This window comes from Chelonoidis abingdonii, chromosome 3, assembly GCF_003597395.2.
Source record: "Chelonoidis abingdonii isolate Lonesome George chromosome 3, CheloAbing_2.0, whole genome shotgun sequence".
NCBI classification, from domain to species: Eukaryota; Metazoa; Chordata; order Testudines; family Testudinidae; genus Chelonoidis; species Chelonoidis abingdonii.
Window position 1 is genome coordinate 52,990,992 of NC_133771.1, and position 25,714 is coordinate 53,016,705.

The 25,714-nt window shown below is 41.6% G+C and overlaps 1 long non-coding RNA gene across 1 annotated transcript in view; it reads left to right on the forward strand.

Annotated features, from left to right (window-relative positions):
• The window catches only part of LOC142046559 (uncharacterized), a 54,077-nt gene extending 29,643 nt beyond the window's left edge, over positions 1-24,434 (forward strand). The window contains exon 3 of the long non-coding RNA XR_012655498.1: positions 23,956-24,434. This is a non-coding gene — a long non-coding RNA (uncharacterized LOC142046559). The remainder of the gene's footprint in view (positions 1-23,955) is intronic.
• The last annotated feature ends 1,280 nt before the right edge of the window (positions 24,435-25,714 follow it).

Here is a 25,714-nt window from a genome sequence, read left to right on the forward strand (position 1 = left end):
CAGGGGTCTGGGTCTTGGGGGGTTTCTCCAGGGAAAGTCTGGGGGGACCAGAGCGAGGCAGGCGCTATATTCCTGTCTGGTGGCAGCAAGATAGATCCAAGCTGGGTATAAGCTTGGGGAAGGTTCACAGTAAACACTCAGATGCTGAACTCTAAGTCCAGATTTGAGACAGACGTTTATTACACAGCTATGCTACTTGCACGTCTCACATAGGTAAAACTCTTTGTTTTACTGCTCGTTTGCCAACAGTTTGTTTTCCTTGGCCTCCCTAAGGCATTGAGTTCTTCTTCAGCCTGTGCAGTCTGTTTGATCACAATTTGTCCTTTTACCTCAGTGGATTTTTTGGTTAAACCCTCATTTCAAGGAGACAAATGATGGGTACTTGCTCGTATTGTTGAACTACTCTCCAATCACATGTTGTGCTTCTTCCTTGACATCGTGTTAGGTGTTTAACTGCCTCCTTAGGTGCCTAAGTCCAAAATTTAGATCCTCAACACCATCTCTCAGCTGCTGGCTAACTCTGTAGACAGGGACACCTACATTTCTATGGATAAAATCTCATGGCACCTAAGAATGTACCAATGATCCTGTACGCAGCCGCATCGGTCTAGGCACTTGGGTGTCTAACTCATACTTAAGCTCACAACAGATCTTCAAACTAGGCATTCCCTCACTCATCTTGCCTTCAGGGCCTGATCAACTAGGTATATCCAGAAACTGTCTACCGGACTGGGACCCCACAAAACACTGGGGGAGGGGGACCAGAGAGAGAGAATGACTCTGTAGTCCAATGATTAGGGCACTCACCTGGGATGTGGGAGATCCAATTACAAGTCCTCCCACTCAAAAGCATATTTGATTATTCATAGGCAATAGGCATAATTCATAGCTTCAATAGGAGACTCTGAATGAGCTCTGCCCCAGAATATCATATAGCCAGGTGTTGGGACACTGTCCAGGGAGGATGAGACAAAGTTCAAGTGCCTTCTCCACATCAGGTGGGGTGGGGTGGGGTGGGGTGAGTTGAAAGCTATCTCAAGTAGTTCCCAGCTTAATGAGCTGGCTTTTGTGGTTCCCATTCTTGGGTTCCTAAATATCCCTGTGCATTGCATAGGAAGCCTGGGGCCCAACTTGTGGATGTTGATTCCACTAGGCTGTAGGTTGCCTAACTGTTAGACATTGCAATGCTGTGCCTAAGGGCTTGTCTTCATGTACAGTGCTGCACAAGTGCTGATGTAGCACTTTAGTGAAGATGCTACTACACCCAATGACATAGTTAATCCATCTTCCTGAGAGGCAGTAGCTATGTTGACAGGAGAAGCTCTCTGTTGACATAGCTCTGTCTACACCAGGGGTTAGGTCAGTCTACATCACTCAGGGAGTGAATTTTTCACATCCCTGAGCGATGTAGTTATATTGATATAAGTTTGTAGTGTAGACCTGGCCTAAGTCACCTTTGTGGCTCTAACTCCAAGTGGAATCTGGCATAAAACACATCAGTAGAGGCTGCAATCCACAGTATCTCCTGGGACTGTGCTCAGTTCTGAGTGGTATTGTCCAATATGTGGTTTTCTGCTTTTCAAAGTATACTAAATCACAGGCAAGGTATTCTGCTACTTAAAATAAAAATCTAAACCTTGTATAGTACCTTATTTGAGTTGCCTACAGAGAGTTTGCTAGTTGTTTTTTTTCCCATCCTGTTAACAGATAAATACAACTGTGCAAAATACTGGACATTCCTATTTCTTCATGTATGACTTTGGCACTGTTGAAAATAAGAAACAAAAGAGGCAAAACCACTGAAAGCATGTTTTGCTGAATCCTCTAAAATCCTAACATAATACTTATATATAAACCATGGTAGTCTGCAACCATATAATCCTCTGGGCATTATCTCATTAGATTTCAAACTAAGTAGGGTCAGCCCATATCAATTCTTGGAGAGAAGACCACCAATGAATAGATGCTGCAAGAATTGGTTCTAGTGATTCCCAACTGTCATTAAAAAAATCCTATATCACTGTATTTGTAAGAGTAAGGTTGTTAACTCTAGTGTCCTGACCAAATTCCAATGAGGACATGATTTTTGGGATGTGTAAAATTAGATCTGTCCAAACCTTTCATAATGAAACCCCAAAGTAGGTAGAAGTTACCAGGTTTGGGATTTCCTTTCAGTCTTGAAACAGACCAGCTTTGTTTAAAGATTTGCCAAACTATTTAGTAAACCTAGTCCAAGTTTTGAGCAAACCTGGGATGAATTTTGAGGAAGCTGGAGAAAATATAAAATTCTATCAAAGTTAGGAATTTGATGGGGGGGAGGGGCTTGCAGGGGAATTAACAGAAAACCAGCCATAACTTGACAGGTGTGGCTGAGTTTCATACTGAATTTGTGTGTTATTTAAACCGTACATTCAAAGAGAAATTCAAGTGGGATGTAAACTCAAAAAACAAAACTGTGGAAAAAAAAAGTTAAACCTCTGCAAACTGAAACTCTTGATTTTCAACACATCTCCATTTAAAATTCATCATGTAATTTCAACTGGAGAAACTGACCCAGATGCACCGAAGTACTTAGGCACCTAAGTCTCAGGTTTAGGTTCCTAAATCCTAGTTTTGGCTCCCCTGCAAGTCACAAAACTGGATCAACTGATGATTATCTGTTCCGTTCATTCCCTCTGAAGCACCTGGCATTGCCACTGTTAAAGACAGGATACTAGGCTAGATGGACCTTTGGTCTGACCCAGTATGGCCATTCTTATGTTCTTAAATCCTGCTGAACCCTATAGGTGATTCACCTAATTTTCAAGATAAAAGTTCCCTTGGTTCCTATGTTTCTGCCTCTAAGCCTGGGCACGCCTGCCTCACTCTAGGGATCCAGACACCTGTTCCCTGCTGAAGCCTCAGAGCAATTCGCAAACTGGGAGAAGAAAAGTATTTGGTTGTTTAAGTGGCATGAAGGTCCCAATCTAGTAGATAGCCTCTGAGTACACCTACCAGATTGGGTACCATTCAACACCTGGCTGATGCTGCCATTGGAAAAGGAGGTGATGGTGACACTTTATAATTTTTAGGCCAGTGATTAGCCCACCCTGTGACGTGGGAGACCAAGTAAAATTCTCTCTCAGCCAGAGGGGAGAGGGAAAGGATTTGAACTGAGTTATTGGGGTAGTTTGATGTGGGGGTCCCTCAGTCTCCTGCTGTAGCTGTTCCACTGTGGCTAAATAATAAAAGCAAATTGGAACAGGGAGACTGGACTGTGGGTCTCGGCTTCAGAAGTGGGTACCCTAACAACCAGATTACAGAGTCATTCACTCTCTCTCCCTCTGTCTGCCTATTTAAGTGAGAGAGACAAGATAGGTGAAATAATATATTTTATTGGACCAATTTCTGTTAGTGGAAGGGATTTGATTTTCACCTAAACAGAAATCTTGTTTAGATATTTAACTATTTATCAACAGTGGAACACTCTGCTGAAGTAGAAGAACTGAACTTCAGTCTTCAACATCCCAGGCAAGTGCCCTAACCACTGGGCTAAAATTTATGAGCTAGGCAGCACCAGCACCACCTACTTCTTCATTTGTTTTGTATTGTGCAAGGCATGTGCCCAATTCATTCTTTCAAGAAATGCCTTAGGTGCCTAAGCTGCCTGACTCCAAATGGCAGATACTTGTTCATGGATTGTTAAGCAGAGATAGATGCCTCCTTCACTGCTGCCAAGACTTAGTTCTAACTTGGAGAGAAAGTGGGACCTAGCACAATTTGCTTTTATTGGCATTTCCAATTGGCTGGTCTAGGTAACTCCCTGCCTAGAATACTGGGTGTTGTGGATCACATTCTAAGCCCTGGACTACACTACGAGTTTAGGTCAAATTTAGCAGCATTAGGTCGATTTAACTCTGCACCCGTCCACATGACCAAGCCTGTTTTGTCGACTTAAAGGGCTCTTAAAATCGATTTCTGTACTCCTCTCTGGTGAGGGGTTTAGCGCTAAAATTGACCTTGCTGGGTCGAATTTGGGGTAGCGTGGATGCAATTCGATGGTATTGGCCTCTGGAAGCTATCCGAGTGCTCCATTGTGACTGCTCTGGATAGCACTCTCAACTCAGATGCACTGGCCAGGTAGACAAGAAGAGCCCCGGCAACTTTTGAATTTCATTTCCTATTTGGCCAGCATGGCGAGCTGATCAGCACAGGTGACCATGCAGAGCTCATCAGCACAGGTGACCATGGAGTCCCAGAATAGCAAAAGAGCTCCAGCATGGACCAAACGGGAGGTACTGGATCTGATCACTGTATGGGGAGAAGAATCCTTACAGGCAGAACTCCGTTCCAAAAGATGAAATGCCAATATATTTGCCAAACTCTCCAAGAGCATGATGGACAGAGGGTACAACAGGGACACACAGCAGTGCCGCATGAAAGTTAAGGAGCTGAGACAAGCCTACCAATAAACATGGCTGATCGGGATCTTCCCTGATACTAGCCACGCAGTGGGGGAGGAGGAAGCGATCATCCCAAAGAATTGGGTGTGAGGCGGAGTTGCATTGTGCTGCACATTCACCCTAAAACTGCAACGCCTCATTTTAAATGGCCAACCCAATGGGCTTTGCTTGGTATAGGAAAGGAGGGCGCTGCTGTTTGAAACCATTCCCAAATGTTATGAAGGTTGAAGAAGCCGAAAGCCTTTGCCTTACCATGGCTGCCTGCAAGTCATATTCTGTTGCCCAGCTGAGCGTGTGTGATGTCTCACACCAAACCGGAAGGCACTCAATATAAGAGGCAAAATGCTACCTTGCAGCAAAAGTACATGTGTTATGTAATGTGAATCACTTGATTCAGTGTGAAATAGTCTTCCCTTTGTTCTCTAAAATGTATCTTTTTAAATACTACTCTCTCTTTTTTCCCTCCCTCAGATGCAAATGTTTCTACGCTCCCCCTAGCATCTCCATCCCAGAGGCTAGCGCAGATTAGAAGGCCAAAAAAAAAAACGCACTGGCAACGAGATGTTCTCAGAGTTCATGCAGTCCTCCTGCACTGAAAGAGCTCAGCAGAATGCATGGAGGCAAACAATGGCAGAGTCCAGGAAAGCGATAAATGAACATGATCAGATGAGGCAGGACGCTGAGAGGAGGCAGGATGCAATGCTGAGACTAATGAGGGATCAAACTGACATGCTCAGGCATCAGGTGGAGCTGCAGGAAAGGCAGCAGGAGCATAGACCGCCACTATAGCCCTGTATAACCGCCTGCCCTCCTCCCCAAGTTCCATATCCTCCTCACCCAGATGCCCAAGAACGTAGGGGGAAGGGGAGGCTATGGACACACAGCCACTCCACCCCAGAGGATTGTCCAAGCAACAGAAGGCTGACATTCAATAAGTTTTGAACTGTAGTGTGGCCTTGTCCTGTCCTCCTCCCCTTATCCACCACCCTGCCTGGTGCTTCCCTCCTCATGCCCCCTCCCGGGCTACCTTGTGAGTTTTCCCCCTATTTGTGTGATGAATTAATAAAGAATGCATGATTTTGAAACAATAATGACTTTATTGCCTTTGAAAGCGGTGATTGAAAGTGATAGGGAAAACCCGACCCTGCCCGAGGCCTCAGGCTATTTGCTGAGAAGTAGGCCCAAAAGCCTTCAGCTAACAGCAAGAGTCCTAACTTGTTTTCTCTTGTTTCTACACAAAGGTCGCTAGGGTATGAGGAAACTCAGGGAAAGGGGAACTGGAAACAGGATCATGGGTGGCCTATAAGTGTCAGCTCAGCTTGTGTCAGTATGGTAATGGCTTTTGCAAAATGTAACTGCAATTAGGGGGTTATTATAGAACAGTTAGACCGTCAGCATGATTGCAAAAGAGCAATAACAGGAAAAACCCAATATGGAATGAAAATAGGATAGCTTGCTGATTTGCAATATTGAAATGTCCAAATAAGGCAAATAACATATGTAACCAGCGCGTTACGTTTTGCGGTTTTAACCTTTATAAGCTTGGTAAAATTTATAAAGGGCAGAGCAGCAGCCTGCCTCTTGCGTGGGGTCTATGCTGTCTCTCCTTGCATATATGCTTGTATGAAATAAAGGTGCCTCAGGCTATCTGATCACAAATCAATAAGGTGGTGGTCTTTTCCCCGACAAAAGGAGGAGGTCGATTGATTTACAGGGAAGTAGAGTCAACCAAGGGGGCAGGTTTTCATCAAGGAGAAACAAAGAGAACTGTGATACCATAGCCTGACCAGTCATGAAACTGGTTTTCAAAGCTTCTCTGATGCGCAGGACACCCAGCCGTGCTCTTCTAATCGTCCTCGTGTCTGGCTGTGCATAATGGGCTGCCAGGAGATTTGCCTCAACCTCCCACCCCATCATAAATGTTTCCCCCTTACTCTCACAGATACTGTGGAGCACATGGCAAACAGCAATAACAATGGGAATATTGGTTTTGCTGAGGTCTAACCTAGTCAGTAAACTGCGTCATAAAGCTTTTAAATGTCCAAATGCACATTCTACCACCATTGCTCAGCCTATAGTTGAACTGCTCCTTACTACTGTCCAGGGTGCCTGCGTATGGCTTCATGAGCCATGGCATTAAGGGGTAGGCTGGGTCCCCAAATCTAACTATAGGCATTTCAACATCCCCAATGATAATTCTCTGGTTTGGGAAAGAAGTTCCTTCCTGCAGCTGTTCAAACAGACCAGAGTTCTTGAAGATGCGAGCGTCATGCACCTTTCCCGGCCATCCCATGTTGATGTTGGTGAAACATCCCTTGTGATCCACCAGTGCTTGCATTGAAAAAGTACATATTGACTGCCAAGGTGGTCCAGTCCCAAGATAGATATATGCATTTCACCACAGTTAGGGAACCCCATTGCAGCAAAGCCATCCACTATGACCTGCACATTTCCCAGAGTCACTACCCGTGATAGCAGCAGCTCAGTGATTGTGTTGGTACTTGGATCATAGTAGCCCCCATGGTAGATTTACCCACTCCAAATTGATTCCCAACTGACCGGTCTGGTGTTGCAAGCTTCCAGAGGGCTATTGCCACTCACTTCTTAACTGTGAGGGCTGCTCTTATCTTGGCATTCTCGCGCTTCAGAGCAGGGGAAAGCAAGTCTCAAAGTCCCACGAAAGTGCCCTTACACATGCAAAAGTTTCACAGCGACTGGGAATCATCCAGACCTGCAACACTATACGGTCTCACCAGTCTGTGCTTGTTTCCCAGGCCCAAATACGGAGTTCCGTAGCATGAACCTGCCTCATTACCACCATAATGTCCAAATTGCCAGGGCCCGTGCTTTGAGAGAAGTCTTTGTCCATCTCCTCATCACTAACATGATCACGCTGTTGTCGCCTTCTTGCCTGCTTTTGCAAGTTCTGCACATACTGCAGGATAATGCGTGAGGTGTTTACAATGTTCACAGCAGCAGTGGTGAGCTGAGCGGGCTCCATGCTTGCCATGATATGGCATCTACAGGAGAGCAGAGTTGCAGCGGAAGCCGAGGAGGAGGACGGTTAGCACTGCACACATTTCCTGAGGAAGAGCACACATACCCAGGAGCCCATGACAGACAACAAGGAGAAATTTGCTATTGAGGCAATAGCAGCAGAGCAGAGTTGCAGCGGAAGTGGTGTATGACGATGGTTTGCAGACCTACTGCACTGTCTGCTGCCAGCAGCACCCAGGACACAACAGAAGTAGTGTCGGTGAGCTGAGCTGAGTGGGCTGCACGCTTGCCGTGGTATGGCATCTGCGTGGAAAAAAGGTGCAAAACAATTGTCTGCCATTGCTTTCACGGAGGGAGGGGAGACTGACGACATGTACCCAAAACCACCCGCAACAATGTTTTTGCCCTATCAGGCATTGGGAGCTTAACCCAGAATTCCAATGGGTGGCGGAGACTGCGGTAACTGTGGGATAGCTACCCACAGTGCACCGCTCCATAAGTCAATGCTAGCCACAGTAGTGAGGACGCACTCTGCTGACTTAATGCGCTTAGTGTGGACATACATCTAGAAATATAAAATCGACCTAATATAAAATCGACCTAATTTCATAGTGTAGACATACCCTAAGACACCTGTCTTTCCCATACATCATATAGGAAGCCTAGGTGCCTAACTGAGCTTTGAGGAACTCAGAGTGGATACCTAAAAATTAGGCATTGTGGTGCTCGGCCTTGTAATACCTAAGTCCCTTTGTGGATCCCACCAATTATTTTTTATTCTCTTCCCTAAAACTGCTCTGTATTATTGCTTTCTTCTTTCAACTGTCAGGTATATGTGAACAATGCTTTAGAATAAAGGCACTCAGCTTTAGATCTAAGATCATGAATAGCATCAAAACCACAGATATTCTCATTGTTTTTCTGTCAAATTACTTAAGTTTGATGAAATGGTACATTAAGATTTATTAAGTCAACTTTATCAAGTTTTAAACAATTATCTAGAATTTAATTAACTTACAATACCTATTTTAAAATGAATGAAATACATGTTTTACCTTATTTTTAAGTGAACCTTTTAAAATCAAATTACTTTCCATACCTTCCATTTGCATCAGAGTGTCACAGCACTGAAAGCTGTTAATATAGATTCAAATATCGCTGGCCCTCCTCTTTCAATATCTAGAGAACTTTTACATAAGGTTGTCTTCTATTAGCAAAATTTGATCTACAGTAGAACCTCAGAGTTACAAACACCTCAGGAATGAAGGTTGTTCATAACTCTGAAATGTTCATAACTCTGAACAAAACATTATGGTTGTTCCTTCAAAAGTTTACAATTGAAATTGACTTAATACAGCTTTGAAACTTTATTATGTAGAAGAAAAATGCTGCTTTCCTTAGTTTTTTTACATTTAAAACAGAACTGTATTCTATTTTTTTTCTCTGTTGCTGCCTGATTATGTACTTTCGATTCCAAATGAGGAGTGGTTGACTGGTCAGTTCATAAGCCTAGTGTTCATAATTCTGAAGTTCTACTGTAATTTCATAGAGTTTAATGTCAGAAAGGACCATATCATTTAGTTTGACTTTTGATATATCAACAGGCCATTAAATTTCACCCAGTTACCTTTGTACTGAGCTTGTGCATTTGACTACAGCATAACTTGCCTACAGCTAAAGCACAGCTTCCAGAAAGCCATCCAGTCTTGATCTGATTATACCAACAGATGGAGAATCCACCACTTCCCTTGGTATTTTGTTCCAATGGTCAAAATCACTCAAGTTGTTAAAAAAAATGTGCCTGTTTTCTATTTTGAATTTGTCTGTCTTCAGCTTCTAGACAGTGGTTGTTGTTATCCTTTCTCTACTACATTAAGGATATCCTTATGGTGGCCTTTAAACTGAGTTTTGGAACTCATATTAAATATGGTTCTGGCTTAGCCCATTTCTGTTGGATATGAACACAAAGTGTGGTAGATTTATCCCTGTTAGGGACCAGTATATGGGAAACACTGCAAGGGCTCTGAATTGATTTGGAATTGTAACTTCTAAATCATCTCAACATATTTCTAGAGCTTTGAACATAAAGAACATTGTCATACCTAAATCACTATGAAATTTATTTTAAAATAAATTTCATAGCACATCAATAGTAAAAGGTTACAGGCAGTGCCCAGTCTTTAATACAATTTTTGGGTACATGGACATACCCAAAGTCTCCAAGAATATTCAGTAGTGGGTGTATCCGATTCTCCTCTCACACGAGTGAAAGACCATTTACTTTAATGAAGATACTCCTAACTTATAATAGCGTAAATGCGTGGAGAATCCATGCCAAAGTCTCTAACTGCTTTTCTGATATAGCCTCAAATAGATGAAAATTGTAAATTGGGACTAGATTAAAAAAGGATTACCAGAATAAACCAGAGATTAAGCAATTGTAAGAAAAACACTAGACAATGCTGTTTCTATTTTAAATTATAAGTACATAATATAGCTTTCAGAACAGGAAATGTGAGATGCAAAATATAGGGGGAAGTGAATCTATCATCTATTTTAAATTTTACACATAGGAGAAAAACAGAAAGAAAAACAAAAGTGGAAAACAAGATAGTACATATCACAGGCTTGGGGGTCTTCTAATCCTTTTTATGTTCCGATGTTTCTGTTAAAGTGCAGATGCTGCCTGCAAATTATATTGAGTTCAGAAAAATTGTGCTTTTGTAACAACTCTAAATTTTCTTTCACAGGATTTTTTACTGCCTATAAACACAGAAGTTTTGTATAAACCTCATCTTATTAGTGGAAACACAGTTAGTGCCTTTTAGATCAAGAACAATTTAAACTATATATATATATATATATATATATATGTAACAGCCAACATTCATGCAATTCAGTGGCTATTTTTCCTAAAGGAACACAACTGGGAATATACTGAAAAAAATAGTACTTGTACATTTATTTGCACCTGTTTGCTACAACTATATTAAAGTCCTTTTGATTTGCTTTTCCACTAAAATGTATGTGAATAGGGTTTTGTCTGCAGAGATGTTTTGAGAATGGCCATTCTGCATCCAGCTACCATGCAAGCAAAGCACACATGTTCAGCTATGAATATGGGCATTCTCTCCCTTGCTGGTACTATAAAGCACTTTATATAAACCATTGTACAGTTGTGTAGGAACATACATTTTCTGCTACAGCTGAAGGTTAAAAACTATGGTTATCAATATTTCACAATTTTTGAGGTTGTTATTCAAACTGTGGTCCATTTCACAACAATCTCAATATGTGAATAGGTTCCTGTAATAGTTGTAGACAATCATTTGTCATTCTGTATGCGTGTGTGTATGTTGCAGGGGAGTGGAAGGAGGAAATAGTTTAGTTGTTTGGCATTTTACAAACCTAGTTACATTTCAAAGAACTATTGCACAGAGAATAAGCGTGGCATTCTCTCAGGTTCGGATGCTAAAATGCATTTCAAAGCAAAAGCCAATTCAACTGTCAGGCTCTCTGAAGGAGAAGCATTTGTTCCTCTGCAACAAAAGCATTGTTTTGGCAAATATCAACAACGATGGGAGTTAACGGCACAGCATACTGTGAAAAATTGATTAACTTTTGATCAAATAGAATTGTAACTGAAACCTAAATGATTAAATCTATCTTTCCCAACTAAGAAAAGAAAATTGAAGAAACATGGCTTGTGGTGGATCAATGAGAAGGTTAAGTTTAAAAAGCCTTCCCCTCCCCCACCCCGCTTGGCCTATTCCCCAGCTCCTTAGTGAGTCCATGGATTGACAAAGGTGTTGTCACTTCCCACCTGATTTAAGGAATGAATGTGATGGAAGATATTCTCCTGGGAGAAAGCAAGCTGGTTAAAGTTGGATGGCATTATGATTTATAACAATACACAAGTTTTCATTTCTATAGCAATTTTCATCCTAAAAGGTCCCCGAGTTCTTTACAGACTACAGGTTATATCCTGAAGTATTTTCTCTGTGATCACTTACTTAGGAAAAACCTTCACTGAGTTTCACTTGCACTCGCTGCCAGCAGCCCCAAGGAATAGTGACAGCAGACAGGGACCACCAAGGTGGCAAGGCAAGGAAACTGAATCATGTCATCTATCCTTTTCTCTGGCTGTGGCCCAGTACTGGTTCTGCACCACTTGAGGATCCCCCTACAATGCAATGGTCACCCCGTGGCTGTTTATTCTATTGTAAGCCACTTTGACCCAAAGGAACAATGCAAAGTAGTCACAGAGCATCACAGAATCTGCTCTGCAGCATCTAGCACAAGCAGTGACATTAAATATTTGTAAAGGGAAGGGGAGGAAGAGGTCCATCCATGGCCCTATTTCAGCCAAGAAGCAAATGGTTCAGAATGGGGTGCACATGGCTATTCTGCACCTCTCCAAAGAGTGCACGCCACTCCGTACTCGCCCAGCACTTCTGAAAGTGTCAAGAGCTGTGCTTTAAAATCACAATTTAGCCGTAGTATTTAAAACAGAATAATTGCATTTTAATATTTGTGCATAGTGTGCACAAATGGTAGTGCCAGAGGCACTACCAAAATTGTTGTATCTACCCAAGGCTGGGAGAAAAAAGAAAAAATAATTGTGTATGTAGCTATCTCTTGAAATCTTTAATAAAGCAAGGATCTGTATTTATAGATGTACTTTCTAAGAGTCTGAGGAAGTTTGGCTGAACCAGGAAGGAGAGCAGTGAATGAGGATCTCTCTACATATTTCTGGTGTCCCAGTCACTTTGGAGGATAGTCAGATGTAATTACAAGAATCAGATATTAACAACACAGTTCTGTCCATGCGATCATTCAATATCGTTCTTCCCATCTGTTGCTCTTCTGATTGTTGGAGTGTTTGCAGAGCACCACACCATGTTCTATGTAGCAAAGTAAAGAAGATTTGCAGTTAAAGCTAAGACAGTCCAGATGGCCTGGAGTTGCTTTCTAATCATGAGTTAGGATTTTTAGCACCATTTTGATTGCTTCTAAGTTGTTATTATTTATACAGCATCATAAACATGTTTGGCACTTCACAGAACAAGACAGACTTTTCTATTTGGAGTGCCCTCCATGTAACCTTTTTAGAGATATCTTCAGTGCTCTTTCATACTCTATTTTCTGTCTGTAGTCTCTACACACCCTGCTTACTCTGTAGCAAATATTTTCCTTCGTATCATTGGTTCTCTATTATGTATTTTTTAAAAGGACCAATTAGAGACTCTCACTCCCACTGCTGCTGAATGATTGGAAGAGGCCTGCCTACATGCAATTATGCATCTGACCGTAAAAGAGGCTCCAGGTTTCAAATACTGATTAGTGAGTATATGGAAACCAGGCACTCAATGTGTTGTTTCAGCACTGTGGGAACTCTTTTTGTGGGAGGGGGCAGAGACACCTGAAATGGTTTTTGTTTTGTTTTTTTTCATTTGAAAAAGGTGAGACATTTAAAGGTGGTTGTTAAATGTTTGTCAAAGACAAAATGCTCTCCTGAATAGAATTTGCTCTGAGTCAATCAGGAACAAACATTCCTGTGGTTTGAGTATTCATTGTCATGAACAGTATTGGAGTGAAGAGAAAAGGCTCTAAAATTAGTCCAGGGCTTGAACTTGCCTTGGACAAGCCTGAGGATTGGGGAATCAGAAGCAGAGAAATGTGACTATAGGCACAATTAAAGCTGTTTCTTTGCTCAAAATGAATCCTACAGCACCTGTTCAGTGTTCATGAGAAACACACACAAAACGTCAGAGGGAAAAATACTTCACTACATAATATGTAGATGTCACTTGTTGAATCAAAAGCTGGTAGTATCAGTACATATTATTAATTGGGAGTTGAGTCCCTTATGGTTTCAGTAGGCAGAGTGCATTGCATGCACTCAAGGCTACATTTTCCCTCCATCTTCCCCACAAGAATCCTGCCACCCACTCCCGTCTCATGCTAGAGGCTCTATGCATCCCCTCTGCTCCTCTTCCCCCCAGTACCATTATCCTCCATTTGCCACACCGTGGCAGAGGCTCTATGCATCCCCTGTTCCCCAATCAAGGGCTCTGTGTAGGTCCCCATTTCTCCCTTCCCCTACTGTACACCATTTCCTTTTCCCCTCATCCCAGGGTCTCTATAGTGTCATTCCATTTCTGCCTTCCATACCTACATGGTAGGATTTCTGTGTCCCTCTTGCCTTCTCCCCCCCACCCCCACCCACTTGTCACCAGTTTCCCTTCTCTACACTCTGGGTCCCTGTTTACCACATCACCACCATTCCCTGTCCCCTCATTCCCTTTTGGGCCCCCATTCTGACCCTTCACACTAGGGTGACCAGATGTCCCGATTTTATAGGGACAGTCCCAATTTTTTTTCTTATATAGACTCCTATTACCCCCCATGCCTGTCCTGATTTTTCACACTTGCTGTTTGGTCACCCTACCTGACACATACACTTCCCATTCTTTGGGTCTCTGCTTCCACCACTCCCCCAATCACCAAGTCCTCTGCTCACCCTGTCTAGGTTCTTGCTTTCCTCCATCCTACAACCCTCACCAGCCTCTGTCCTCTTCAGGTCTTCTCATTCCAACTCTTCTTCCCGGACTCTGGATGCCCCATCCTTCTGGTCCGTGCAGCTCTTCTCTCTCCCACTACTCTTGTCCTATCTCCCATCAGCTCCTTATGTGTCCCCTCCACATTTACTCTGCCTGCCACCCTACAAATCTTTCCTTTCTCCTTTCTGTTAAAGTCTAGGCTACAGACAATCTCCACAATGCACCAAACTATGTTGTGGCTTGTGATAATCATAGGTAGAAGTATGGGACAAAAGAGAGATTGCATTTCCTGCAGCCCCAGCAATGTGAGGTCTTGATTTCCCTCTGCCTCAGGCTTTTCCAATGTTCTGATTAAAACTTACTTTGCTCAGCCAAAATGGTATAATTTTGTCTTTTGTATTGTGGTGGTTTTTTGTTTTGTTTGTTTCTTTGTTTTTGCAACCCTAAAAATGATGCCACAAGAGTGTCCCAGTTCTTGATTTTAAAGCTATAGTTGATTTAGCCATATCAAGAAATAGAGCATGTCTGGAAGAGTCTTTTTGTTCCTGAGAAAACTCATTACAAAAAAATAAGCATTTCATTTCTTCTAAGTTTGTTCCATATCTTCATTAATGGTCTGGAGGATGGTATGGATTGCACCCTCAGCAAGTTTGTAGATGAGACTAAACTGGGAGGAGTGGTAGATACACTGGAGGGTAGGGATAGAATACAGAGGGACCTAGACAAATTAGAGATTGGGCCAAAAGAAATCTGACGAGGTTCAACAGGGACAAGTGAAGAGTCCTGCACTTAGGACGGAAGAATCACATGCACTGCTACAGACTAGGGACCGAATAGCTAGGAAGCAGTTCTGCAGAAAAGGACCTAGGGGTTACAGTGGACGAGAAGCTGGATATGAGTCAACAGTGTGCCCTCGTTGCCAAGAAGTCTAATGACATTTTGGGCTGTATAAGTAGGGGCATTGCCAGCAGATCAAGGGACGTGATCATTCCCCTCCATTCAGCACTGGTGAGATCTCATCTGGAGTACTGTGTCCAGTTTTGGGCCCCACACTACAAGAAGGATGTGGAAAAATTGGAAAGAGTCCAGCGGAGGGAAACAAAAATGATTAGGGGCCTGGAGCACGTGATTTATGAGGAAAGGCTGAAGGAAATGGGATTGTTTAGTCTGCAGAAGAGAAGAATGGGGGAGATTTGATAGCTGCTTTCAACTACTTGAAACAGGGTTCCAAAGAGGATGGATCTAGACTGTTCTCAGTGGTAGCAGATGACAGAACAAGAAGTAATGGTCTCAAGTTGCAGTGGGGGAGGTTTAGGTTGGATATTACGAAATCTTTTTCCCTAGGAGGTTGGTGGAACTGGAATGGGTTATCTAGTGAGGTGGTAGAATCTCCTTCCTTAGAGATTTTTAAGATCAGGCTTCACAAAGCTCTAGCTGAGATGATTTAGTTGTGGATTGGTCCTGCTTTGAGCAGGGGGTTGGACTAGATGACCTCCTGAGATCCCTTCCAACCCTGATATTCTAAGATAATCTATACCTTACTGATGGATAGTGGAATTTTGATTTACTAAATTACCCCCAAATGGTAAAATAGCATATATTGATTTAATTTTGAGAATAAAAATGCAAAGTGATCAAATGTGCTGCAAATGTGCTGCTTTTATGTCTCTTCTCTTTGTTGCTATGGACAGTTAGAAGACTTAGGCCATATACTTGCAGGCTGCACCAATCGGTGAAGGGTGCCTGGTTCCCTCATGAACTTTCCTAATATCTTTCCTTCAGCTATTGAATGGTTATGCCATGGAGACTAACACTCCAACTTGGGCATCTATGTAGATGAAATTGAAATATATATTCAATGGCAAAAAAATACATTAACACAGACTTAAGGTACTCTAGTGACATATCATCTCCTTGTCAAATGTTGAGTTGAGAAACTCAAACTTCTAAAAACCAGGAAATGCACAGTTAAGGTTACCAATATAACCTTAACTTTGCTCTTTTTAGCAATGCCCCGATATGCTCTAATACACATACCTTTACTCTGCCAGTCCCACAATTGCTGAAATGAGCAACAGCTTCACCTCATTTTACAACCCATTCACTCTCATCCACATGATTCCATCTAACACTATAAAAGATCAAGAAGGAAAAAAAGTATAGGATACGCATGGCACCTTTCTTTGGTTCTCCTGGAGCTTGTAGTAACCTGTGGGAATTACCTATATATATTTCAGGTACAGTCAATGTGCTGGGGTAGAATGGTAGAGGCTGCAATTGGATCTGCTTGGTAAAGGTGTTTGCAATATGAGGACATGTGTGGATTACTTTGAGGTGTGACAGAGCTGTGATCATGATACAAAGAAACCTGTGTTTTGTATAACGTGTGTGAGGAAATGAAGTACCGCAGTATTTATCATTTCTCTACTGAATTTTGTAGGATGCATCAGTAACAAGCCGTAGGGCTTTTATCACAAATGATATTGTCAGCAATAAGGTAGAATATGAGTGGATTCTAATACTTTAATGACAGTTAAATGAAAATGTAGGTTGAGATTGTATCCTGTGAGTAAAGGTACATCTACATTTGAAATGGGAGGTATGATTCCCAGCTTGTAGATGCACCCACATGAGATCTGCTTGAGATAGCATGCTAAAAATACCAATGTAGTCAAGGGAGCACAGATGGTGGCTCAAGCTAGCCATCCAAGTACAAACTGGCCCAGTCCCTCTAGGCCTACCCTGAGACACGGCCAGCTACACCAATATTTTGAGAACGCTGTCTGGAGCAGAGCTATAGCATGGGTACCTCTACATGGGCAACCTTAACCCTGCATTTTCTGGTAGGAGTTTTGCTCAACTCAGCTTTCTGAGAGGAGGCAATATACCACCAAGCAACCTTAATTCTGAATTAACTTTTTTTTTTTCATTGAATTTTCTAATGTTTTGACTTGTAGTAAATATGTTGTTGGCAGGAGTTAGTAGTCATTTAGGCAGTTGTACACATCATGTCCAGCAATTAGCAAACTGCGAGAACCACCATTCCTCTCAACTCCACTCACTCTCAGCTCTGCTTCAGCACACTCTCCAGCCATGCCACTGACCCGTTCAGTGTGTACAGGTCCCTAAATATGTACGTAGGTGTCTAAATTAAGGCACTTATAAGAGTGAATATTTGGATTATGCACAATTTCGGTCTGATTTTAAGGTTAAGTGAAAGGAAGAAAAATAGAATTCTAGAATGAAGAAACTCATAAAGGTGCATTTTTAACACATATAGTGCCTCATCTTTTCAAAATAGTTGAGGAGAAATCTCAAAATCTCAGGGAAAGGATGTATGTTTGTGAGTGAATAAGCCCTTTTCATCTACAATTCTCTTAACCACCTCAGGGAGACTGAAAAACCTCATAATGATCTGTATAACAGAGTTAAACCACCTCAACTGTCAACTACAATTTCAGAACAAATCATTAAACCAGTACAGTTGCTATAATTTTCCAATCTGGTATTGACAATTAAAGTCATTTCTTATAAAAATGCTCAATGCTGATCCTAATTACGATGTTTGATTTAGTGTCTCTATTTAACTGGCAAAAGAAATGACATTTTTTAAAAAAAGTCCACATGGTAAAATTGCTTTATTAGCCATACACCAGAAGTTTGCTTAATTTAGTAATTAACTTTTTCATCCTACTGAAAGCACTCCATTACATCACTTACTGCAGAGAGGAATACACAGCAGTCAGAGGGACACAAGAGTAAGATTGCCACCATGAATACTATGGCATGTGTCTTGATTTGGGGCCATTATTGTAGATTGATCAAACTTGCAAGCAGCCCAGGTATGCTAGTCCTGCCAAACTGTACTCACCATGGGACCAGGGTGGATTGTCAAAATTGGTAGATTAATGCAGCCCGATGGCAGCTTTAGCTCAAAAGGGCTGTTAATCAGACAGGAAGCACTGGGTATAGAGACATCCCATTCATATAAGCTTCCCCTGGGAACATCCAGAAAGGAAGTGGCACAGAACCTAGGCTGGGGAATCCTCAGGCCAGATAAGCTGATTTTATTGCCCCTTTGCATTGTTGCAAAGGTGTAAAAGAGTCATAGCAGACTGATGATCGGGCTTTTTGTGTTCATTTTAGGTTGAATTTTCACCCTGAAACATACACCAGCACAAATAAATGCCAGGAGCCTGTCTCCTAAGAATGTCAAAAATAAGACACAAGACCATTTTTTAAGCTTTATATTTTCAGAATGAACTCAAGATTTCTGAACTCTTGGGGATGGCAGTATTGCCTGAGTACAACATTTCTAGTGGGTATACTTTGAGAATAACCTTTGTCTATCCGAGAGCATGTTTTCGGTACCAAAAAGCTGTGTTTTTACCACAAGTAACGTTAGCTATCCTGCTGTAAAATCTCAGTGGTAGTTTTACCACAGGGTAGTTAGGTGAGGTCAACCACAGGCCAGGGACAGAGGGAGGAGTCTTCTTAGTGCATGCACCACATGCTTCAAGTAGAGCATGACCAGGCCGGGTCCTAATGGGGAATGCTCGGGTATAGTGTTGATCCTAGCTACATTGCAGTAAAAAATACAGTGCCTTGTCTCCAATAGGTTTTCACTTTAGGGCAGTTACCACACATTTAGTTACACTACAGTAGAAAACACACTGTTCTTGGCAGTGAGGACAAAGTCTGAGGAGCATTCTGCTAGTGTTCCAACTTTCAAAACAGAAGAAGCTTTTTAGATCATTATAAGTTTTAAAAAGTATGGCTATGGGACTAAAGCCTCAAATGCTTCAGTGCATGAGTAGTCCCATTGACTTCAGTGGGTTTATTCATGAGTCAAAAGACTCACATGTTAAGTCTTTCCAAGATTAGACCCTGTGAAGTTGAAGTCATCAAAATTGATTCAGAAATAAAAGATTATAAATCAATCAATTACAATTTGTATTACTCAGGCTACTGTTACATATTGTTAAATATCATTACTGAGTTTTAGTAAATGGACACAATCATATGTCCTTACATGTTATGCTTATGAGTTATGTTAGTTCATAGTCTCTTATTGTTATTTATTTTACTTCATAAAATAAAATAATAAGGCAGAAAGAAAATCCTTTTGGAATTCTCCCTTAACACTAGTTATGAAGTTGTATGTCTTCATGTTTTTACACAGAGCCACAGCCAATAAGTAAAGGTTATATCTTGCTTTATAAATGTTTTATATTTTTATTATCTTGTATTTTATAATAAAGGAATATATTTAGTGTTTTCTGTATATTCTTAGGCAATCAAATTCAGATTTGATCACTGGTGATACCCAGTAGCTGCCAATGGCAACATAAAGTAAAGCCTGTCTCTTCTTGAGAAGGAAGGGTGCGTTAACACAAAGAGTTTCAGAGTGGTAGCCATGTTAGTCTGTTTCCACAAAAAGAACAGGAGTACTTGTGGCACCTTAGAGACTAACAAATTTATTTGAGCATAAGCTTTCGTGGGCTACAGCCCACTTCTTTGGATCCGAAGAAATGGGCTGTAGCCCACAAAAGCTTATGCTGAAATAAATTATGCTCAAATAAATTTATTAGTCTCTAGGGTGCCACAGTAACACAGAGAGTGCCATTGCTGGCCACAGTTCTCATCTTGAAAAGTCTTTAAAATAGGTTCTTATCCATTTCTTGTGAAAATTCATATTTTTAAACTCACACTGAAATTTCTCATTTAGAACAAATATTTGTTATATATTTAATTTTACATATGTACCAAGCTTTGTAAATAGAAATCTTCTGGAGCAGAATACTACGACACATTTGTAAAACAGTTTGTTAGAAAATTTGTCAACTCGTCTTTATTTAAAGTCTAACTTATTTGTCTTGTCCCTGCATCCTTAGAACTATACACAATTTTAGATATAGTACATATATAGGAACTTGTGTTCAGAAAATTACTGTAAGGAATGCACACATTTGTTAACCAAATGCAGAGAAGTACCAAATGTGTGCATTCCTTATTGTAATTCTCTGCTATTAATGAAATATGGAAATGATACACATAATTGGCAAATAGCATTGTCTGATATTCTATGTTACTAATGATCCATATTAACTAAGAAACTGCTTAAATACACACACACTATATTTATCAAGTGGTGTGCTTTTGCAACTAGCTCATCAAATTTAGAAAGACACAAGAATCTTGAACAATTGTTTAATGGAAACTACAATTTTAGAATACTGACTTTAAAAAGATTATGTTTGAAAACACTGAAGAAGTTATAAGCATTGATACCTGAATAAAATCATTCCCCTCACACCTTTCTACACTATTATAGTCCTAAAATGTCCCATCATTGCTCCCATTGGTGAAGGGTTACTGGGATAATTCTGGGAGGAAATGTTTCACGCTGACAACTGTAAGAGATGTGTTCCTCCATTTTCAATTAACTCTATGAGAAATCATTTAGAACAAAGATTTTTATCTTCCTTCTTTCTCTCATTAGATTCACACCACAACTAAGAATAATGAGGAAAAATCCTTGACTCCCAGCACTGCTCTGAAAGAGAATGCTGCTATTAAGCTTTAGTTTGGCAGTGTTTATGCAAGGTTTTCTGTCCAAGTGCTTAGATTTTCCGTGAAGGGTGCTATAAAACCATAAGTTGGAGATAGATATAGGTAGCTTTATTTTTTTAAACGAGAAACAATTTTGGATCCAAGTCACTTGGGGTGGGATTCACAAGGGGATTTAATCTCCACATAATGCCTAACTATTAGGCAACCTGCCACCTAGTGGAATTCACACTCCTGAGTTAGGTACCCAGTCTCCCTGTAGAGTGCATAGGAAAAAGTAGATAGCTAAGAATGGGATTCACAAAAGCCAGCATGATGAATGAAAAGCCAACCTAGTGGGCCCATAGGAAATGTCAAGGAGAGTGTGTAACCTAAGTCATACCCCTCTCTTCAAAGGGAGTTAGATGTTTGTAAGTCTGAGTCAGAAGCAATCGCCTAAGCGAGGCCAGTCCCAGGCCAGCACTTGCATTTAGGCGGCTTAGGCAATTGCTTAGGGCGCCAGCATTATTAGGGGCCGGCATTTTGCCGGAGGGGGCGGCAGGCAGCTCCAGTGGAGCTGCCGCAGTGGTGCCTGCAGATGGTCCTCTGGGCTGCGGCTCTGGTGGAGCTGCCGCAGTCATGCCTGCGGAAGGTTGGCTGCTCGCGCACCTGCGGTGGACCTCCTGCAGGCACGACTGCGGCAGCTCCACCGGAGCCGTGGGAGCAGCCGACCGTCTGCAGGCAGGACTGCGGAGCCGGGGGACCAGCGCGCAGGGTGGCGAAATGGCCATGCGCCTAGGGCACTCAAACCCCTAGCGCCAGTCCTGGCCAGTCCTCTGTCAAGAAAAAAAACTGACATGGCGGAGGAGGAGGTTGCCACCTTATAAATTGTAGACCAGTAGTTACAGCAGTTGCCCAGGATGTGAGAGACCTGGATTCATTTCCTGTGCCTGATGGGAAAAAAACTGAATCTGAGTCTTCATTCCTTCCTGGACAGTATCCTGTCCACTGGGCTATGGGGTAATATGGGGCAGGACTCGCAGTCTCCCTGCTGAAGCTGTTCCATTGTGTATAAATAATTAAGTAGTCATTGGGTCAAAGAGAGACAGAGTTACAATGACTATAGAGCCTAGTTAGGGCACTCACAATAGGCAAAGGGGGAAAGTCAGCCTTGTTCTCTGGCATCTTGGGTGAATGCTTTACCCACAAGGCTAATTGTTAAAGGAGGCAGGACCACTGCCTATTTCTCCAGCCATTGTGTGTGGATTCAGACATGCCCTGAGCATTTCCACTGGATCAATTCCCGAAGGCAAGATAGACAGGAGAATGCCTGTTAGGCACCAAGCTGCTGGGCAGTGTTAGGATTTAGGTGGCTGTGATCATGCCCAGCCACTGCAACTTGGTGGCTTGGGGACTTTAATGGCAGAAACTTAGGCACCTGCAGGTTTGGGTAGCAGTGGAACTGGGGTTTTGTAAATGCTACTGGTGCCTAAATGTTGGACTTAGCTGCCTAACTGCTACTTTAGATGTCAAAGTCCCCCTTGTGAATCTCTTCCTTGGTGCTCAACACTTTTATCTTTCATACCGACAGCCCTATACCACTAAAAATAGCCAACATATAATCTTGTGTGCAGTTTACAATAAGGCACAAATAGCTAGGTTAGGAATAATATGAAGTTGATATGACAGAAAGTCCAGTGATGAAACAGATACTCTACTCTATACTTATGCCGCTCCACTGTGATTAACCATTGGAACCTATAGTTTTATTTAATTAAAGCACAGAAGAGGTTCAAAACGTGCAATAGAAATACAGTGACAACTGCTACCATGTGATGCCATATTGGAGTATATTCTCTTTCCCATGGGAGCAGATAGTCTTTGAAAAACATTGAGAATTTAAAGTTTGATTTTTAGCACATTCTCCCTCAAAAGGGTGGGGTCAGAGCTTTCTAAAGTGGGAATAGATGTGGCCTAGAAATCTTACAGTAGCCAATGAACCATTACAACAATACTGGGTCATGCTGGAGCTCTCAAGTTTTTGCACTGCTCCCTGTGCTAACCTGCTCCCCAGCTTTATTCACAAGTACCTATAGACAATGTGGTATATTACTTAAAGCAACAGATCATTATGGCTGTTAAGGTTTATAACATCAACAATATTGCCATAAATATGAATGAAATGAAATAAAATAAAACAGGCTACATTATTATCCTCATTCTTCAGTATAGAGGGGAGCAGATAGGCATAAGAACATCCAGAAAATTGTGTGTAGGACAAAATTGGCTAACGGTACTATACTTTGGCATACGTAACTGCCACCAGCCCACCTGCATAAGCTATGTAGACATTGAAATCACAAGAATAGGAATTGTAGCCAGGAAGAATAGGGTATAAGTCTGGGGACAACCAGAAAGGTTCCACTGAGTTTTTGATCAGAGTTTAAAAGTGCAATTCTACTCAGGTAAGAAAAATAAAAATCACTGTAAACACTAGTTCCTTCCCATTAGTTTCCAGATGAAATTTGTTTAATTTATAAATTAAAATTATTATTTTATTTTTGCTTTGTTTTTATTTACTAGCCCTTCAAACACAACCTGGGATGTGAAAATCATGCTGATGCTTTCTTTCTCATGCAAAATTGTCCCTAAATAAAGATTCCACTGGCCAAATTCTGCCGTTAGTTACACTTCCCCTTTTCCTTTGGAGACACTGTGGTTGTACTGATGTATATATGGGTACAGTTCATCCCACTGCTTAAAGATGAGAACAGAACTTAATGAATTCTATATTTGCAATACTACAATTCCCATTTGTAATTCAGGGCAGAATCTGACCTTGAAAGTGATCTTTACTTAACAGATGATGCATGAGTAGCCTATTTCCCTTTCCCAAGCTTTATTACTTTTACAGGAGTACAAGAAGTAAAGGCTAGTCAAAAATATTGCTACCTCTGAAATTATGAAGGGTACAGATCTGTTGAGTGTCAGGGTGCCATTTTCATGTAGTAACTTGAATTGTATTTCAGTCTTCCTCTCTCAATACGGCATTTCCTTTAAGGAAAGTATTTTGCATTGAGCAGACTATTATGCATTGAGGTCCAAAGTAAAACCTGATGTAATCGTACTGATTTTAATGGATGAATTTAGCCTCTAGAATTTATTATGATTTTCTGTGGGGCTGGGAGCAAAAATGGTGGCCTAAGTTTCCAGAAAGTAAGCCAGAAACTATGAATGTGGACTGAACACAAAATATAAACACAAAAATAAAATCCCACAAAACAAATGCTTGCCCAGATTGAACATCTCCAAAAAGACTGAAAATTGTGAATATGATGATGGAGCAGGCAGAAATCAGCATTAGCCCCTACCAATTTAATCTTTGTGTTCTGTTTGGATATTAGGAGTCATCATTTGAAGTCTGGATAAGAAGCTGCAGTTTTAACTCAAAACTGCATGCACACTCATACTTCTGAGGCGTTTAACCTGCATCTTTAAGTGCAAATGAACATGGCAGAATCACTTCTCTCAGTTGCAGCTGACTGATTCACTGTGAAGTGCAGCACATACTGTACTAGAGAGACAAGGTGGGTGAGGTAGTTTCTCTTATAGAAAGCTCGTCTCTTTCACCAACAGAAGTTGTGCCTTACCCACCTGGTCTCTCTATACTTCTAGCTTATGTTTTTAAGCACTCCAAGCTGCTAGGATATAAATTTTTGAAGTCAGCCTATGAGTTGCCTGCTAAGAAGGGAGATTGGGTTGGCCTGTACATTGATTTGACAAAATACTAACATGACCCTCATCACCATGGGAACTGAGCATCCTCCATTCTTTAAAGGAGGTGACTGCTTTTGTGTTTCCATGGAAGTACAGGGCCATGAAAGCAGTCCCAGGCCACCTTGCAGCTGCAGCATGTAGAGCTTTCATTGCATTTAAGAAGACCAGGTTTGGTATTAGTCAACAAACTCTTTGAGACTAAAACATAATTGCTGTGGACTGTCTCCACCAATGTTATGTACTCTGAACTAAAATAGACTTGAATGAGAAGGAAAAAGAAATATCATAATCACCAATTCTTAACAACTTCATTTTAAAATGAAAGGGAAAAAAACCCTATTTTAATAGTAGTCTGTACTAGAACTCACTGTCTCAGAGAGCCCCCTCATGGCAGGAAGGTACTCGATAGGTATCCATCCTCAGTTTCCCTCCCCTCCCCACCCCTGAAAAAATCCCCACAAATACTCCTCCAACACTTAGGCTGAAAGCAACTGTTTCTCAGGGTAATTTATTATCACACGTGTCTCAAAGACACCAACTAAATTCCCAAATCATAACTCAAAACATCTCTGGCTCTTCTGTATGTGTCACCATTGATTCTACTTAATTCCCAAATCTTCTTTCAGTTGGAGGGCTTCTTGAATTATCCCCATCACTCTTAACAGAGCTCAAAGCCTCAAACAAAGCAATGTTTTTAAAAAGTTCACCCATGCTGGATTTACTATAAACCTCACACCCCTCCCAGGATCTGTCCCAGCTCCCTGACTCTTTTATAGGACAGTTGCCACAAGGCCACTACATTGGGCCTTCATTTATCCCAGCACTCACAGAATTTGACTGGAAACATCTACTCTGCAAGTCCTTGGCTTCCATCGATTGAGATAGATGGAAGTAGGTATATCTCCTGACACCACGTGTTACCCTGCTCTTAATCAGGCCAGGGTATAGCTGTTGAGTCACAAGAGGATGGAGACCCTGGGAAACAGTCTTAGTCCTGGTCTACACTACGAGTTTATCTCGAATTTAGCAGCATTAAACCAAATTAACCCTGCACCTGTCCCCACAACGAAGCCTTTATTTCTCTTAATATTGATATCTGTGCTCCTCCCCGATGAGGGGAGTAGCGCTCCAATCGGTATTGCCATTTCGAATTAGGGTTAGTGTGGCCGCAATTTGACGGTATTGGCCTCCGGGCGCTTTCCCACAGTGCACCATTGTGACCACTCTGGACAGCAATCTGAACTCGGATGCACTGGCCAGGTAAACAGGAAAAGCCCCATGAACTTTTTAATTTCATTTCCTGTTTGCCAAGCATGGAGAGCTGATCAGCACAGGTGACCATGCAGTCTCAGAATCAAAAAAGAGCTCCAGCATGGACCGTACGGG